Raw genomic sequence first — 19796 nt, 5'->3', positions numbered from 1 at the left:
ATTTTAGAAAAGAAAAGAATGGTGAGATAGATGGAAAGAAAAAGTACGATTAGGTTTAAAGAGGTAAGTGCTCACATTCTGAAGTAACTTTTTCCACAAGCTAAGGACCACAGAGGAGAATACTTCAGGGCTAGTTGTCATTTATTTACTGAGCACAGTGAAGGAGGAGGCCCATAAATCAGAACGAGGCAGTTAACACGGGTTGGTGCTCTGATAGTGGCCGTCTAAAGGGCAACACTGATGATTTAGACTTGGATTTGCTCTTATTCCTGATGATATTTTTTAAAGTGTCTTCTTATTCCTATTGAATTTTAAAATCTTTTTAAATGTATGTCAGTTTGGATAAGTGCCCTACTTATATTATGTGTTGTGATTTGTTGGAGCCCCCCAAGTAAGTCGAGGTCTCAAACAATCCATTTTAGCTCCTTTCCCAACCTCCGAGCCAACTTTTTCTGATTGTCCGCCCCTCACAAACAAAAGATTTGCACAGCATGTAAGTGGGGATTTTGGGTTCACAGAGCTCTGCGTCTGAGATGGCCATATTATAGATAACTGTTCTCGTTACATCATACAAAGCCAAGAGCATCAAGAGTAAAGCTATCTGAAATCAAGCATTTAGAGCAGTCGAAAGCCTGAGCTTTTCACTGACCTCGTTATGTGAAACTTTTGCCATGTTTGAAATGAGCATTTGTCTTCGTAACATTACGTGTCAAAGATGAATAAGGAATCCTAAGATGATCCCTGTAACCACATCCAAAAATATTGAAATTGTTGACTGATTTTGGGTTCGCCTTGTCTTGCGAGCACTGACGAGATTTCTTTTGCTATTTTGTCGTTTAAGCACTTCATACAGCTACAAGATAAGCTTCGCAGCCATATGCAAATGTGTTTTCAATAATTACATGGCTTTCTTGTATGGGATTTTCGCACAATGAATAGGTTCACATAAGGTTCCCATTTGGCTGTGTTTTATCACCATAGAAACTGTGTTTAGCTGCTAGGCCATGTAAGTCTTTTGTTTTTACAACATCAGCTAATTGTTTTCACAAGGATAACACCATAAGTGATATGATGTTTCCAATTTACTGTCTGCTTGTATGATAAAATTATATGTCTGGAGCCTCAATCTGCTATCACACGTCTTCCTCTGCAATTATCCCAGAGGTGTGTTGTATCAAATGACTTTACTTCCATTTGGCCATTATGGATATTTTCAGACATGCAGCTCAACCAAAGCTCTTGGTAATCAAATACTGGAGCCTGAGGTGATAGGAAGGAGAAGTGAATCAAAACAGGCTCAAATTCTAAATAATTTCTGCCCTCATTGAGAGCATATATTGATAGGCAATGATGTGTGTGTTAATTTGACCAGAGCTGTTTCCCCATGGCCAGACCAAGAGGCACCCGCAGTGAGAGTAGGGAAGAAGAAAGGGAGAGAGCTATGAACGAGGCGTGAAAAACAGTGGGTGGGGGTAGAGATAGCTCAGGATACAGAGAGAAATGCAGCAGCCGGGAAATGGATGAGAACGCAGATAAGGGGAAAATGAAACTGTGAAAGACATCAAGGGAGCGAGTGAAGGAACGGGTGGAAAAAGGTGTTTGAATAACAGAATGGGTGAAGTGTGGAGAGACGGGGTAGGAGTTGCTGGGATGAGATGAGATGAGTCTGTCTGGACTCGAGAGATGGATTAGTGTGTCTCCTGCTACCTGTGCGGGGGTCAGTGTTAAACTGCAAGGGCCAGATAAGGGCTTGGCAATAGCTTGAGTGTGGGCAAGAATTGACTGGTTACCTCATTGATTTAACTGGAAGAGACCACAGAGCGATGAGCAGAGTTCATACTAATACAGCTGTTTATCAATGTGTCAGGGCCTATGCGGAGCCCACCGAGGCCCGTGTCTGTGACCATATCAGCTGAGCTAATGGTGCTCGCTTCAACAGAAACTGACAAGTACTAGAGTCATCAGACACTACAGTGAGAGCTCAACTTTGTTTTCTATTTTTTATCCCGGATCTTGGAATGACATCTTTGAATGTCATTCCGAAACCCAGATATTTATTTGTTTCTTGATAACATATTTTGAAGTGCGCAGATGTGTTATATAATAGTTATTCAAATACACATGTAGTCTGCACATAACATGCCTGTTTTTTTTGACATGTATTACAAATGCATCAGGGAAATTTGGTAAATATCCAAACATCTTAAACACAGCGGTTATTCTGTTATAAAATTACTTTGAAGTTCAGATTTTTAATTTTTTTTTTCTTTTCTTTTTTGCCTGTCCCGTTTGGATCTTTAGCCATCAGAATTGTTGTCTGAAGGCCAAGAAAGATGCCAAGTGGATTTACTTTACCAAGTGGATCATCATGGCCTTGCCATATTGGTCCATTTGATTGACCTTTATTATAATTATGTATTTATTTTATTTTCATTTTTAAAAGACGGGACAGACATGACTGGGGGATAGGACAGGGAGAAAGAATGAAAGAAAGAGAGGGAGAGAAAGAAAAATAGAGGGGAGAAGAGATGGTGAGAAGGGGGGGAAGAAAAAAAAAGAAAAACAAACAAAACACCTCGATCGCCTGTATGGAGATAAAAAATCAGAAGAGAAAACAAACAACAAAGAGCAACATAATAAAAACAACACCATCACGATAAACTAGCTAACAATAGATAACAGTAGATACTTTTTTAATTTCACCTGTTGAGAATGAAAAAAGAAAACAAGCAGAAGAAAACGAGAGCAATAGAATAAACAACATCACGATGATATATGGGAATATAACTATAAATACTAAATATTAAACATTGTGCAGCACGTAATATCGACAGCACAGTGTGCTTTGAGGTAGGAGCCAAAAAGGGTGTTGTTTGTGTGTGTGAGCACCCGTGTGTACACCTGTGAGCATCAACGCGCTTGTTTTTAAAAGGTTCCTTCATGTAATGATCTGCTAGAGTGTGCGGGGAGCCACAGCCCCGTCCACCAGGGCATGAAGCAGGTATGGAGGAGATCAAAACTCCAGACATCCAGAGGCCCTCAGAACACAAGAGACCAAGAAAGACTAACAGAGTGGCAGCCGAGCCACTATCCCAGAAAGAGCTGACGAGAGTCCCAGATGAGGGGTCCCTCAGCAGTCGCGGAGCAGAAGCCAGGGGGGGTTGCAGTGACGTGCCCGTGAACTCCACCGGCAGCCAGCTGTGCCAGAGTGACCGAGCCCCAGGCCGAGAGGCCGAGGGCACCCCACCCCCGAAGTGGCCCGAGCGAGTCCCAGGCTCCAGGCCCCGATAAGCAGCCACCAAGGAGTGAGCCGGTGTGTACCTGGACGCCCATCCCCGGACACAAAGAACCACCAACGCACCGATGTCTGAGGGCGTCTGCCACTGGTAGGGGAAGTGGTGGGGGGGGATAGGCCTCCATGCCTTGGAGGACCTGGGATGTCCCCAGAGAGGTGGCGTCTGATACCCAACCTGACATATGGACACAGACATACAGGCACACACAGATACAGACATCCATTCAAACCCTCATGCTCTCATATGCAATTACTCAACACTCACCCAACGTGGAGACAGACATGGAGAGACACTGTACACATAATCACATTCCTCAAGCGTACTCTAAGCCCCGGGTCTAGGTACCCTTGCACCCAGACCCAGGTGGGGTTACCCTTTTCCCTGGGGTGGGGGGAAGCAGACCGCCCCGACTCCGCAGCAGCAGGGAGGCCCCATATTCCAGACCCCAGTCAGACAGCCAACTTTTCCTCCTAGCCCCCCCGCTCCAGCAGGCCGCAGAGAACGGGGGTGTGTGAAGGCTCCAAACCTCCCTCCGCCCGCTCATATGTAGTGTTGATGCATGTGTGTTCTAAGGTGCCTTTAAAACCCAGGAGGGCATGGAGCTACCTGCCAGAGAGCAGCAGGTAAGCGCATAGCCCCTCCTGCTAGCCCTCAGTTTCTACGTGTATTTAAAATTGAGAGGTGGGCAACGACGCCAGGGGTGAGGTGTACACCCTGATGGTCTTTTGGATTCCGTGTAGCGTGCCCACCCCCAAGATCCTATATGTATGTATGTATGTGTTATGAGAGTGTGAGTAATGTGAATGTCTAAGTTGTGAGATAAAATTGAGGCACAGGCAGCCAGAAGGGGACAGAGGGGGAGGATGCCTCCCCTGCATCCTGGTGACACATCTTTACCCCAAGGCCCTGCATGTGTGGGTAATTGTGGTGGAGCGGGAAGAGGGAGGCAGCTGGAGACGGGGAGGGAAGGAAGGAAGGGAGGGGCAAGTGACCCCTCCCTGGGGCCAGCTCCCCCGCTGACCCCAGATTTTTGATTATAAATTATCCTGTGGGGCTACTCTGCAGAGGGGATGAAGCCTATCACATGGGTCATGGAGCAAGATGCAGGCTATGCCCTGGGCAGGCGGCAGGGACAACCATTTGTTTTCCACCAACGACCAATTTAGAGTCACTAGTTCATGTAATAGGCATGTCTTTGAACTTTGGGAGGAAACTGGAGTAAACGGAAGGAACTCATGCAGCTACGGGGAGAACATGCAAACTCAACACCAAAGGCCCCAGCTGGCCAGTGGATTTAAACCCAGGAACCTCTTACTGTGAGATGGCAGGACTAAGCACTACACCACGTGCTGACTCAAAATCAAAACAGTCAAAATAGGTTGCATTCTGTTAGTCTGGAAAATATTCTGATGTCCGTGGTTTTATAAATATTTGGAATTAAACAGCTGTGTGCTGGAGTCTAGCTTGCATCCTGGCTTAATGTTTGCTATTCGTGTAGCATAAACAATGTAACTATACAGCAGTATCTCAATATATCAAACAAGCAAAAGAGCTGCATGACATATTGGCAACAGATTGGCTTCCAGTTGATGTAAAAACCTACTAGTAAGTTTTCTACTATTAGAAACATTCTTTAGTTAGCTAGTTGGATTACTTTTACTGCTCAACCGCACTGTTGCTTCACAGCAAGAAGGTCCAGGATTCAAATTCACCACGTGGTCATTTGCATGCTCTCTCTGTGTCTGCATGGGTTGTCTCTGGCCCACAGTCCAGACACCCAGTTACCAGAGTTAGGTTTATTGGTGATTGTAAATTGTTTGTAGGTTTGAATGTGTGTGTGGATAGTTGTGTGTCTCTGTTAGCCTTGCTAAAGTCCAGGATTTACTGTTTGTCTTGTCCTATGGCAGCTGAAGTGGAAGAAGATGGATGGATGGATGGATGGATGGATGAAACTCTACGTCTATTTCGCTTTGTGGGAATACCTCCATTTGCTTGTCAAAATCGAGATAAGACACACTGCCTAACACTCTAATATCGGTACACTACATAAGAAGCTGTAGCCGAGATATGGTTAGGTTCTTTTACCATTAGAAAAAGGAAGGAGAGATAAATGTAAGCCTGGAAATGAACTGAATTCCATTTCCTACTTTATTGCCTTCTGTATATACAAACTTATAACAATCTGAATGATCTATAAAGTTAAAATCGAATCCAGAGGAAGAAGCCATAATGAAAAATGGCTGTAAGACGTGTGTGCAAGACTTTGCATGCACAGACAGTAAACACACTAAAACAGAGGGCTATTCTCAGCAGGGCGAAGCCTTTTATTTCTTGTTCCGGGACTTGTCCCATTCTGACATTTGTTTTGAGGGCGGTGGTGTCGGTGCAAGGCAGGTGGTGGGTGGTTGATGCTTGGAGAGGAACAGCCCAGGGTAGGATGTCTATAATTACATATTGATTTCTTGGGGGCTGCTGTTCTGCTAGTGTTGTGAAAGTGCAGAATAAATCACTCGGCCTCTATGATAGCTGGGTATTTATTCTCTTTAATTCTGTTTATGGTGATCTTGATTCATGCCCTCCAACCCTAGACACGTCTCAGTGCGGCTGCCCACTTCATGTCAGAGACAGATGATGGTACATGGCTGTGAGTTTGTGTCTGTCCTTATGTGTTTTTATGTGCAAGTGTATGGAAGTCTTACAGACTAGTGGCTGGTTTATGCATTAACAAGTGAGCGTGCTGACGGCCTTAAAAAAGACCCTTAGGGTTAAATGATGATTTAAAGTAAGTGATCCTTATCACAGCCTGAGAGAAACTGGGATGCTTACTCTTTTTAGTAAAACAGTGTCTGAATCATAATACTGTGTTTATCCCTCATCCTACCTATTGGGGTGCATTTAGACCACAGCATTATATTTTTGTCATATTTGAGATTTTTTTTTCTATCATTCCAGTTCTGGCTTTTTGTTTGTTTGTTTGACTTTGTCAGTCATTTTGTTCCTAATGGAACAAAACACAGTTGTTTTTTTTATTTCTGCTTTTATTGGTGCTTTTTAAAACTGCAAATGTTTTGGGTCCCAGTGGACTTCAGGGAAAAGCACCAAATTAAACCTATGCAGTTTAAATAAATGGAAGTGTTTATTCAGTTAATGTTTGCCGTGAGACATAATTAATGTCACGCATTATCAAGAGGGATAGGTTCTACTCTGTCAGTCATTTTAAAAATGAAACATCTCCACCCTTCTGGAAGGGAAAGTTCCCTTTTGGATGACTCAGGATCTCGTCTCTGCTTTTTGCAGATGATGTTCTTTTGCCCTCATCAGGTGATGACTTCCAATTTACACTGGCAAGGTTTGCAGCTGAGTGTGAAGCAGTTGGAATTGGCATCTCTCAAGCCATCCTCTGAGGTCCTCTGAAAGTATGGAGTACCCACTCCAGGTCAGGTATGAGTTGCTGCCCCAGGTGGATGTGTATAAGTACCTCAAGGTCTTGTTCATGGATGAGGGGAGAGTAGAGCTGGACACTGACAGACAGATGTTGTACTGCTGTGGTGACAAGAGAGCTGAGCTTGAAAGCAAAGCTGTTGAGTTACAGGTCAGTCCGCTCTCACCTGTGGTCGTGAGTTGTAGGTAGTGACTGAAATAATAAGAATGAGAACACAAGCGGCAGAAATAAGTTTCCTCCGAAGGATGTCTTAGTAGAGCAGCTACTCCTCTTCATCAAAAGGTGTCAGCTACATCTGACCTGAATTCCTCCTGGACACCTCGTAGGTGTTTCTGGTATGACCTTCCACAGAGAAGGCTCTTTGGGCAGACTCAGAACACGCTGGAGAGATCTCTAGGTTACCTGATGTTGTGTATGGAGCAGGGCAATATGACCAAAAATATTTATCACGATATGCATTTGAAAATTTGCGATAACGATATAACTGATGATATAATTGACACTAGAAAAAAATACTTTACAACTCCACACTTTTATTAGTGCAAAAAAAAATCAATGTATTTTCACTTAAACAAGCAGCTGTTTTTTTATGTGCATTAAAACTATATAAAAATGTAACAGTGCAAATGCAAATTCCTTGCTGGCAGTTTAACCAAAAGGCATTTCCAGTGGAAACTGGCCAACGTATCCTCAGCATAACCATGTATAATATCTGCAAAACTTAAAAAGAGTATATATACACACGCAATACGGTAACATTATGTTGAAGCACAGTACGTATCACTCCGTGAAGCTCCTGCCTATGATAGCCGTAATGCTCCGACAATCCATCAAGCGGTGCGGCTTCGTAGCTCAGCAAAGTCATACTGAAACATTTGACAGATTTTTGAGCGCCGTGTACGACATAAACTTGTTTCGAGGTCAGTAAACACAACCAGAATTCATACATAAGGCACACAGGATTATAAGGGGCACTGTCGATTTTCAGAAAAATCAAAGGATTGATTTTAACTGTGCCGTATTTTACAAAAAACACTGTAATAACGACGGCCCGCTAGCGCACTCTACCAAAAATAGTGCTTTGTTGTGTATCTGACGGACGAAAGCTAAACCAGTTCCACACCACTGAAGTTGCAGCATTTTTACAAACCAGTTCTGGTTCATCTGTTTCATTCAATGATCCGCTTTCACCCTTCTCACTCTCTGTCGCCGCCATGCTTTTTCCGCCATGTGCGTATCAAAACAAAGGCTCTGCCCATATTCTATCGCAATATTTCATTTTCTTGTCGTTGCCCAAAATTATACCGGAAATACCGTGAACAGTATGATATGGCCCAGCCCTAGTTGTGTATACATTTAATATTGCTTTGTTTCTGATTTGTTTCATTACATAAATACGACATAAATAACGTTTAAATGAAATTACTGAAAAAACAGTTGATACCTGAATTGAAGGATAGCAAACAGGCTTTTAAGTAACAATGGATAAAAGCTACAAGTTATAATCCAGTAAAATTTACAAAATGTGCAAATAATTTTGTAACTAAGCAATAATTATAATAATATTTTTATCTATTGGTTGACATTAATTGCACAAACAATAATAATAATCTGAGAAAACATATGTTTTGATATCATAGTTGGTTCTCGCAGTAAATTATTTTTTGCGTCCCAGGGGACTCGTTAGTAGTTTGTGTATGTCAAATATGTGGATAGGATGAGAGTTACACAATGATATGAGAAGAGCAGTAAAATTTATAGTAGTAAAATAATTTGGCATGGTGCAATGGCAAGCTGTGGTATTCATTGTCACTGTTAGGTTAGCTCGAGGGCAGCAATCATCAAACTGAAATTAAGCTGATGATGCTTTCACTGTCACCGGCCAAATTCCACTTTTTTACAGCTAGGGGTTTGGAAAGCAAGCATGACAATGTAATAGCTAATATAGTGTACAGTCAGTTAATCACATGCTAGTCTACTACAGCAGTAAAAGATATATTTGTGTAAAATGCATTTCTTCACCCTTTGTCTCTCTTTTCTATGGAAAAGTTTGAAACACATCTATCTTGAAAGTGTAGATGGAGGCAAATATTTCAGAGGACCAATGCAAAAAGAAGTTATTTAACAGTGGTATCTTTGAATTGTGCACATAGAAGTCTGGAAAAAATATTCAATTGAAACTATCAACAAGTAAGGTGAAAGTGTGGAGAAAAGAGTTTGAGAGAGAGAGAGAGAAAAGAACTGGTTAACTGCCTTCGGAGCTCTTCAGCTTGCTGTCATACAGGATGTCTGACTATGGGCCTATGATACGCTGAATTGAACAAGAATTAAAGGGAGAGATAGAACCAGAAAGCTGGGAGAAGCCTGACAGGGGTATGAACACGAGTGAACACAGAAATGGTAAGGCAGGAAGGAAGGAAGAGTGAAGGAGTGAACGCTATATTGCCAGTAGGCATTGGCATTTAAGATTCATTATAGGCAACCGTGCCTGTTTCAACATGGAGAAACTCGGCTGTCACCCTGATATACGACAGCAATATTTCCCTCTAAATTCTGATGGCCTACAGTAATTTGGTATTTAGTAAGTGATGTTTAACAATCCTTTTTCTTTTTCTCCCTCCCGCTCTTTGTAATCTACACAATGACATGCAGCTTTTAGCAGGTACTGTAAATAAGCAAGATAAAGACTATCTGGGTTTATTTGTATTGGGGGAGATATCGTAGTTGGCTCCACAAACTCTGTGTTTTAATATGAAACGACATCAGGTTGCACAGGCAGGTGCATTAGAAACTGGATTTCAGGGATTTAAAAGAACATCTACAACGAGACTTGACAGTCATGCTGCTTGTTCAGATAGGTGGCATGATTTAAACAATCTATGAAACCTGAGCTGCTGTTCACAGAAACGTGTGTAGTGTCTAACAAGGGGATTTCATGCATCTGTTAGACGCTACGTCGGATTCTGTGCACAGTAGCTCTAGATTGTGCACAAAAACATACAGTCCAATGAGGGGATTTCGTATATTTCACACATCTGTTAGATTTAACCCTTTGAACCCTAGCCTAATTTACCCTTTAAACCAGGGGTGGACAACTCCAGGCCTCAAGGGCCGGTGTCCTGCAGGTTTTAGATGTATCCTTGATCCAACACAGCTGAATTAAATGGCTAAATTACCTCCTCCACATGTCTTGCGGTCAGTGTTGGGGAGTAAAGGAATACATGTACCACCGTTACGTATTTAAAATACAAAATATGAGTAACTGTATTCCCTTACAGTTACCGTTTAAAAAGGTGGTATTTAGAATACAGTTACTTTGTTGAAATAAATGGATTACACGGCGGTATTTTCCTGTTTCACCTTGACCTAACATCACACTAAGTTAATGTTAGGTCATGGTGAGAATTATGGTTTTGAATGAACTGTCTGATTAGTAGTAGTTCTTACTGTATCTATCTATCTAATGCTACCTGTAAACATCATGCCTTTTGCATTTGTCTCAACTACAAGCATTCGCTGTAATCACAAAAAAGCAAAGTGTGTTTTGGGATTTTTAAATTATTATTATTTTTATGTATAGGACTGTATGGCACTGTTGGTTTTTTTGTGTGTGTTTTATGAGGTTCTCAAACCATAAAATGTTAGATTATACGATCAAATTTGAGATGATAAGATCTGCACCATGCACTTTATGAATTTTTTAAAAGGTTGGTGTAAAATGGGAAGACACTAACTACGAAGAATACTAAGAGCAAGCTCATAGCTGCTAAGTGCATTTAGGTACAGTATTAACCCCATATATGTCACACATTTTAGCATAAATTTGGAGCGCTGTACAGAGACACTTTAGACATGGGACAATAGACTTGAAAGTTACACTTTATGTCATGTTTAGATTGTGTATGTCCTGCATGTACAGGACATTAAATTGAGATATTAAACTTTTAGGCAGAAACCTAAAAGACTCAGATGAAATGTTTTACATATATTATTTTATGTATAGCCTTTCAAAGCCAATCTGTATCTATGGCTTTGCAGTTGTGGTTTGCATTCACTTGACATGTGAGTGCGTAACACACAGAGTTTCTGTTTTTGTTTGCGAAGTCACATTAGCATCTTCAGCTGTGTCTCTTGAGCATTCAGTAGATTTATCTGGCGCTGTCCGCTAGAGGCATTTTCCCAGAAGATCCTCACACCAGTGAAGCACAGGCCTTAAATCTCAAATCAGTGTAGCTGCAGTCTTTGCTTTGGGCTACGTGGCATTGATATGAAGGCAATTCCAGCCTTCTTTCATGGAGGCTGCTGTCATTCAGCCCCAAGCAAAGTTCCACACAGCCCAGCATGGCAAACCTCTGCTGGATATCTCGCATTTTCTCATCATCATTCCTCACCTGGGGAGCTGCATCCAGCCATGGATGCATACATGACAAGAAAGAGAACAAGGAGAGAGAAAGAGAGATGAAACTTTCATGACATGCAGGGTTGGTGTGGGCAACCACAATGAAAATTCAAAGGTGAACTTTTCTCCAGGACTCTCGGTGATGAGAGTAAAGACAGCCTGGAGAGGTGCGAGGGAGGGGAAGAGGGGCTGGGGGAGTCAGTGAGTGAAGATAGCCCCTGGATGTGATGAAGGAAGAAGACAGAGTTTATTGCTGGGCTTTTAATCCCACTATTCCTTTTCAGTTTACCCCCCTTATCTTCTCTTTATTCCCTATCGCCTTAATTTTTCATTTATTTCATCCACTTTTTCGTTTTGACATTCTGTGTTATATTTGTTCTCCACCGATGCTGCACATCCTCCCCCGGATGTGGTAGGTGTGAGAAGTCTGACCACAGACCAAGGGAAGCATCAGGAGACTGGGTTGGGAGGTGGCAGATGTCTCAGTGGAGATCTCTGAGGACATCGCAGTCTCCATGCAGTCTCCACACACACACACACACACACACACACAAGGAAGTATATCGGCTCCACTGTTCTCTCTCTCCGCATCAGCTTGTCTGTCTCCCTCTTCCAGGAAATGTGCGGTGCTGTGTTATGATCGATGGGTTGCGTTCGGAGACAGAGCAGCCCCCACTGTTTGTTTGTCTCTGTTACGCATGGCTGCAGAATGACAGCTGGGACCAGTGCATGGCTTTGAGTCTGTCTGGCAAGAAAAGTTGGGCTCCTTTGGTTTAACTCGTGTTTTGTTCCAAAAATGGAAAGAGATGAGAGTTTCTGAGTGTTATGTGGCTTGGCTATGAATGCCCTTTGGTAAACCATATTCACAAAAGGCACTTGAGGAATTTTGAATATAACACGTTGCTCCTAAAATTTATGTTTGCCAAGCTCGATTTTGCAGCAAAAGAAATCAATAGAACATACTGCGTATGTGTGTGTGCTCCAAAAATAACAGTCTATTGTGTTAAGTAAAAGTAGGAAAGGACAGAAGGGAGGGCAAGAGATGTGTGAGGATACTAGTGTCTGGAATCATAACTCATCTGTGTACATGCATTCATGGTGTGTGTGTGTGTGTGTACCCACACGCATTGCCAAAGCAAGAAAAGTGAGCAATCAGCAGAACACACTCACTCACTCACAGAGACATGTTTTCGATCTCAAAGTCTACCTCAGGAAATGAGAAGGATCTTATCTGAGTTCATCTGTTAATAAAATCTGCCTTTAAAGCCAAAAAATTAAATTCAAGCATTTACCGATAATGACTGAGGATGATTCACCGATTCACTAATTACCATTATCTTGGCATGGTGCTCTGGAAATGAACAGAAACTGCTCTAATAAACCCCACGCTGCCAAATCTGCATTATATCTGCTCCTAAAATAACCTTTCCTGTGTATTTGACTTCCAGAGGCAGCACAAAGTTTACTTTGATACTTATCATACTTGTGAAACAAGAACAGCAAGGTATGATAAGCAGTAGATTATCGAGTTGACATCCGAGACGTCTGCCATGGTGGTGTTTGAATATTCTGGCACATTCTTACCACAGTTTTTTTTTTATACTCTTTTTTTACACTCTTTTTTATACTCTTTCCACATATTGTTAAGATGCAGATAATAATCCTGGTGCAGAAAAGCAGACAAGCATTGGATCAGATGTGCAGTGGGACAGCTGTGGGCACTTTCTAGGGAATTCTCCTTACATGAGTGACACATCTCCATAATTTGTGAATACCACATGGTTGCAGGATATACAGAAATCTGCAGCACGGGCCTACCTACTAAAATGAATAAATTACATGCAGCAGTCACATATTGTATGAGGTGTAGTTACAGTTACAAACAAGAAAAATGTCCGCAATTAATTTTTTCACTTGAACAAAAGAGGAAGTGAGTAAAAACAAAAGCATCATGATCAGCTTCTTTACAAGACAGATACGCACACAAATATGCACATGCATATATGCACAGTTGGGGCAGATATTAGCTAGAGAGAAGACTTAAACCTAAAACAACGCCTAGCACGGCCGCAGTGGAATACGTATCAGGATCATTTGAATATCTTATCTTTTTTCACCTGCAACCAGGACCAAATCGAATGCTCTGAAGCCCCACTAGGATTATTGTGCACGCTACAAACTTGGATTTTTATTGAATTATTTACAACATTGTAGAAGAAGAATAGGATTTTGCATAAAGACTTTTGCACCTCGGAATATATTAAAAAAAAACAAAAGGCAGAAGAACTGAGCGTGGCGAAGCTTTGCATGGTTACGCCGCGCTGCCTGTTCCTATGGAGACATCAAAGAACTTCTCTTCACAGCAGGGAAAGTTTTGAAGCTTGTTAAAATTAAACGGCTGAACGGCAGTTGTTGTATCATCATATCATCATCCTCATGAAACATACACAGAGGAATGCTGGCGTGCAAGCAGGCTTCACACTGTTTACATGTATCCTTCTGACAGATGATGGAGAAGAGCGCAGTGCTCTGACTCTACATCCTCATAATATAAAACATTCTTATAATCGAGGGTTCATAGTTATATATTTCTTTTATGTTTGTTTATGATCAGTATGTTAGTTATAAATGACGTGGAAATAACATGGAAATGTGCCACATACACTTCATTAGGTAAAACTGTTCAAATGCTCTTTAATGCACATTTCTAATCAGCTGAACACATGTTAACAACTCAACAACCATTTCCAGGTTTCAAAGAGAATGGTCCAAAAAAGAGAAAACATCCAGTAAGTGGCTGGTTTTGGGGTGAAAATGCCTGTTGGTGCCACAGATGTCAGAAGAGAATGGACAGACTGCTTTGAGCTCATAGGAAGGCAACAGTAACCCAACTAACTGCTCCTTACAACCAAGATATGCAAGAGAGGATCTCTGACAAGTTTGAAGTAGATGGGCAACAGCAGCACACCATACCATGTGCCAGGTAGATCACATCCCACGTCACAAAGGTTAAATCATCTCTAAACGTTTTTTTTAAGCATGGCATTAAGGTCACGGTACTCAAATGGGCTCCACAGTCACGAGATCTCAATCAAATAGAGCACCTTTGGTCTGTGGTAGAAAGGGAGAGTCACGTCATGGATTTGCAGCTCGCCTGTGTGATTCTATTATATCAGTATGCCCAAAATCTGAGGAATGCTGCCAGCATCTTGTCAAATCTGTGCTGCTAATAAGTATTAAGGTAGTACTGAAGGTAAAAAGGGTTGAATCAGGTAATAACGAGGTGTACCTAATGAAGTGTCTAGTGGCTGTATAGTTACACGTCCTCAGACGAACACAAAACAAATTCATTATCAATAATATACTATAAAAATAAAATATTACATACTCTGTGCACCAATATGTACAGTTAGACATATGTACATGCATGCTATAAAAAAAGATACACATGACCACCAGCCACCATGCAAACAATACAGTAGATATAAGCAAATACAATGTGATAGCACATTAAGCATGAATAGAAATATCCACCATTTTCGCTGACACACGCACCTGTATATGCAAATAAATCCCTCCTCCCTTGAGACTCTCCACATAAATACTTACTAGGTAGCAGATTTGCCTGGGGTTTTCGGTGCACCTTTCCTCTTAACCTTGATGTTCTCTCCAATTCCCACACATCTGCTTAACACATGTAGCCCTGAGCATTCACTTCCACCTGACAAGAGAAAAAGGAGCGATGAGAAGAGAAGGAGAGAGAAGGATTGGGGGATCAGGCGTCTCCAGAGATTGTGATTGGCATTCAGAAGCACAGCTTCCAGTCCGCGTGCCCAGCATCCCTCAGAGCTCCACCTGGCCTTCACAAGGTGTGGAGAGTGAGCTGAGAGTCCTTAGATGTACTTTATATACATCTTTAGTTTATTCCTGTCAGAACAACCTTTCGTTGATGGTATTCAGTAAGTAGTGATTTTTATTTTAGTTTTGGTAACCTGGCCTTCAGTTACGCTGAGTTTTAGTTAAGCCTACTTGTCTGGATCTTGATACATCTTGATGCTTCAATCATAGGATCAGTTAACATTTGCTATTAAGTTATAGCTTGTAAGGAAAACCATAAGTGTTGCTTAGAGGGTTTAATTGTAGCCAGGAAGAATAAGAAAAGCTGATATTTGAGCTAAGCCAGTTATTATTTATCGTCTGACTGTTAATGTAGATAAATGTTAATAAAATAATTGTTAAATAGAAGCTATTTATGTTGAAGCTTGTATTTTGGCCAGGGCCGTCTTCTTCCTGCATGGATCCAAAGCCTGCTAAACGTGACTCTCCAATATTGTCCAGGCTGCAAATGAAAATCAGAAAACCTTCTGGTGTCTTCTCTGTACATCATTTTAAGATTTTAAGAGTTTTGGGTCTCCCCACATATCTGTCTTCTATAGGTAGAAAACAGTAGCGTAAGCTCACAACTGCTAAAAAGCAAAACATGGCTAGACTTCTTTCTGGTCAGCTGTAGGTAATGAAATATGTGCCTGAACCTTAGATTCCCATTGGATGGGGGAAAAAAACGGCATCATATTTTAGTATGAGTAACCAAATTATTGTCATTTATTTATTTTTTCACATCGTAGACAGTTTTGTTTTGCCTCATTACTGATACCACATACTTGCTGAGGGTTCTCAATTACTAACTGCAAAGAGGTATTTATTTCTGGAAGACATTAGAGACCTTAAAAGGCAAACAAGGTCATTTTTCTGATTACTGAAAAACTGATTCAGATGGAAATAGCTCAAGTTTCAGGTTGAACAATGCTGGAGTACTTCTGCCACTGTATATGTGAACAAGCTCATATGTGTGTGTGGTTGTATGTGTATGCAGGAGGATGTTATTGCTGAGGGCAGAAAATCAAAGGGAAGAGAAAACAATACAGGCTATTCTTTCCATTCTGTCCCGTGGTGGTTCTCCGAGGCCCGCTTCTCCAAAAGCCTTAATATTGTCGTCTTTATTTCTCCTTTTTTTCCATCCTCTGTAATTTCTTCTCTTTTTCTCCGTATTGCGTGTACTATGTTTCCACATTTTTCTCCTCTTTGTAACTTGCTTTAAGTAGAAAATGACTGTTCAGTCAGGGATACACTGCATGTAAGAGAATACTGCTTCAGCCTGTAAGTTAAGACAGTGTCTAAAGTGAAAGAAATTAATAGTGACATGCCCCCAACACACACGCACACACACACACACCTTGTACAACTCGTTTAGAACATCTAGCTAGGATAACACATCCTAGGATAAATGTTCCTACTCTCAAACCACTTCACCCCAAAGTATCCTCAGTTTCTCTGTGTTTCTTATCTGACTTTGATTGAGTCCTCAGTGCATCCTTTTGCCACTCACACACTCCGGTGTAATATTACATTTAAAAGAGCAGAACGAGGAGAGAGCCCTCACGAACAGACTAGTTCCTATCCAACCGTTTGTAGCTTCCATTAACCCGGACTATACAGCCTCACTGGTTTCACACTACATTTCCCTTCATTCACATTAACACGCCATTGAGTCTCAAAAAGAAAAGGGTGAGATGTAATTGCCTTTTGAGTGATGTTTGTGTCATTATCTTGCTTCAAAGTCAACTACTAACAACAACCATTTAGCACCACACACTCAGCAAGCTTCAAAAGTCAGCTGGTAATTTGGAGCACAGATAGTCACAATCAAAGCACAGACTTTGGGTTTTAAAGAGTCAATTTCAACAGTGTTTAATGCTGATCACTGGTTCCCCTGTAGAGTAAATAAATATTGGAAGGAAACTTTGGAATGCAGGATTTTTCAACAGCCTGCATAGCTTTTTAGGAATTTAATATGTCTGTTCTTTTACCATACTGAAGTTGCTCTTAAGTTAGTTTTCCAGTCCATATAATTCTCAATTATGCATGATTTTATTTCGGGCATGTACTAGAATAGCTTTATAACATTAGATTGTGAAATCCACCGTATTCTTCCCACAATGTACCACATTTCACCCTCTGTCTGAAAGGTTCTACTGGCATTTTTACAGCACTAATTTTAACATGGTGTTACTAATAACATAAATAAAGGTTCTGCTGGATCTAGTTATTAGTAAGAGCTGTGTTTACCTGCTATTTTATATATACTTACAGTAAGAAGATTCAAGCCTTATCTACTCTGAATGTTCAGTGAAAATGAGGCAAAGCAATACCAATTATGTCTATTCCTATCCCTAATGCCATTGTACTGGAATAAATGAATAGAAGTAAATAAAAGCATCCACACCTGATTTTAGACAAAATAAAACATCACAGAAGACATAGCTTTCATTATAAATGTGATTAAATCAGTTTAGCTAGGGAAAGCCCTGTAGCCAAGAAAGCCCTAGCACTCTGCTCTGTATGCTGTCTGCTAATAATTTACAGCTAAATGTGACAGAACATCCTCAATCCATGATAATTAGAGAATTAGGAAACAAAAGATAGAACAAACAGGAAGTTCAGAACCTAGAAACTCTCTGGTCCTAGAAACACAGTTGCTGTAAGTATAAGTACAGTTTTCCGAGAGCAGAACTCAGCTGTGCAGATGTCGATCAGCATCAGACCCAAATTAAGGAGAAACACCTGCAGAAGTTGCTGTGTTACACAATGCATTCACGTAATGTTGTTGCTGAAGTACTTGCATAATCATGACTTATTTTCTCATGTGCTAGTAGGGAATTATTTTCAAAATATCAAAAGCTGACTTTTGAGGCTGCACTTTGAAACACAAGGTGACACAAAACACATTAAACTCCACTTGTTAACTGGTTTCTAATGGGGACCTTTAAGTATCTACAATCTTCCATTGCTTTGACCTGTGCTCATATGTTCAAATCTGACGTGGTTTTAAGTCGTATATTTCTAAGAAATTAACTTAATTCGTTTAAGTTCTGAATTGTTATATTGACAGTGGTAATAAAAACCTTTAAAGGCAAGAGTATATAGGAACACTGTGGTTCCTGAAACATTATATAAATATAATTTAAAAAAAAACAACTTTTCCAGTTTATATAATTATCATTCTTGTTCTCCTTGGCGGCTGCTTATCGGGGCCTGGAGCCTGGGGCTCGCTTGGGCCACTTCGGAGGTGGGGTGCCCCCGGCCTCTCGGCCTGGGGCTCGGTCACTCAGGCACAGCTGGCTGCCGGCGGGGCTCACGGGCACGTCACTGCAACCCCCCCTGGCTTCTGCTCCGTGGCTGCTGAGTGACCCCTCATCTGGGACTCTCCTCAGCTCTTTCTGGGACAGTGGCACGGCTGCCCCTCTGTTGGTCTTCCTTGGTCTCTTGTGTTCTGCGGGCCTCTGGATGTCTGGAGTTTTGATCTCCTCCATACCTGCTTCATGCCCTGGAGGACGGGGCAGTGGCCCCCCACACCCTCTAGCAGATCATTACATGAAGGAACCTTTTAAGAAAACAAGCGCGTCCATGCTCACAGGTGTACACACGGGTGATCACACACACAAACTACACCCTTTTTGGCTCCTACCTCAAAGCACACTGTGCTGTCGATCTTACGTGCTGCACAATAATGTTTAATATTTAGTATTTACTGTCATATTCCCATATATATATATATTCTATTGCTCTCGTTTTCTTCTGCTTGTTTTCTTTTTTCCTTCTCAACAGGTGATCCAGGTGATCGATATATGTATTTTTTTTTTCTGCTTATTCTGTTGGTTTTTGTTTTTTGCCCTTCTCCCCCGTCCCTCTTCTCAACTGTTTTTCTTTCCCTCTTTCTTTCTCCCTTTTCTTTCCCCCAGTCAAGTCTGTCCCGTATTCAGCAAGTGAAAATAAAATAAAGAATAAAAGGTGAATCAAACGGACCATTACGGCAAAGCTGGGATGGTCAATTTGGTAAAGAAAATCCGTTGGGCATCTTTCTTCGCCTTTAGACAATAATTCTGATGGCAAAAGAGCCAAACGGGACAGGTAAAAAAAAATAATAATAATAATAATTATCATTCTTGTTGCAAGCATGATATACTGTACATATATCTGAGCTTATTCAGCTACAGATGTATCTGATATGAAAATGGGATTTCCATTCAGCATAATGTGATACACAACACTGTAATAGCTATGTCTAAGCTAGGTTTCATTATAAGCCAAGCTGACTCCAACAGTTGCATAAACACAGCTGTTGTTTGTTTATGTTTAGAAAGGCTTGCAAGCGCCAGTTGCTCTTCAATTCCAGATTCAAAGGATAATGGAATTACGTGCTCAATTTCTACTGCAAAAATCTGCCGAAGCACTGACCAGAAATAGACTGCTGTTTGTCAAATTAATGAGGGAGTCGTTTGCCAACAACAGACATGCTCAGCTGGACTCCCTTATCAAATAACCAGAGTTCAACCCAAAACACAGCTTTGGTTCTGCCTGTCGAAAAGGAATAAATCATATTCATATTCGATCGGTGTTCTGCAGCAGCATGGCGACCTGAAACTCGTCGTCCTTGTAGTCTGAGTCACGTGCTCCTATAGCATTGGCACATATGTGTACATGTTTGCAGCATGCATATTTTAATGTATGTGTGCTAGACTGTACAGTTTGAGTGTGGTTTTGCTGTGCTTTGAATGCTAATCTGCTCAGACAACAGGACCAGCCGGGTCCAGGGGCTACG

At 41.3% G+C, this 19796-nt stretch overlaps 2 long non-coding RNA genes across 2 annotated transcripts in view; one reads left to right on the top strand and one right to left on the bottom strand.

Moving 5' to 3' along the window:
* The window catches only part of LOC146516338 (uncharacterized), a 46032-nt gene extending 28589 nt beyond the window's left edge, over positions 1-17443 (top strand). Inside the window, exon 2 of the long non-coding RNA XR_014874741.1 lies at positions 13889-17443. This is a non-coding gene — a long non-coding RNA (uncharacterized LOC146516338). The remainder of the gene's footprint in view (positions 1-13888) is intronic.
* LOC146516337 (uncharacterized) overlaps positions 2250-19796 on the bottom strand; it is a 45482-nt gene continuing 27935 nt past the window's right edge. The window contains exon 2 of the long non-coding RNA XR_014874740.1: positions 2250-14858. This is a non-coding gene — a long non-coding RNA (uncharacterized LOC146516337). The remainder of the gene's footprint in view (positions 14859-19796) is intronic.

This window comes from Neolamprologus multifasciatus, chromosome 6 (genome assembly GCF_963576455.1).
Source record: "Neolamprologus multifasciatus chromosome 6, fNeoMul1.2, whole genome shotgun sequence".
Lineage (NCBI taxonomy): Eukaryota > Metazoa > Chordata > Actinopteri > Cichliformes > Cichlidae > Neolamprologus > Neolamprologus multifasciatus.
The sequence above is the reverse complement of the archived record's forward strand: the minus strand, read 5'-3'. Positions and strand labels throughout refer to the sequence as shown.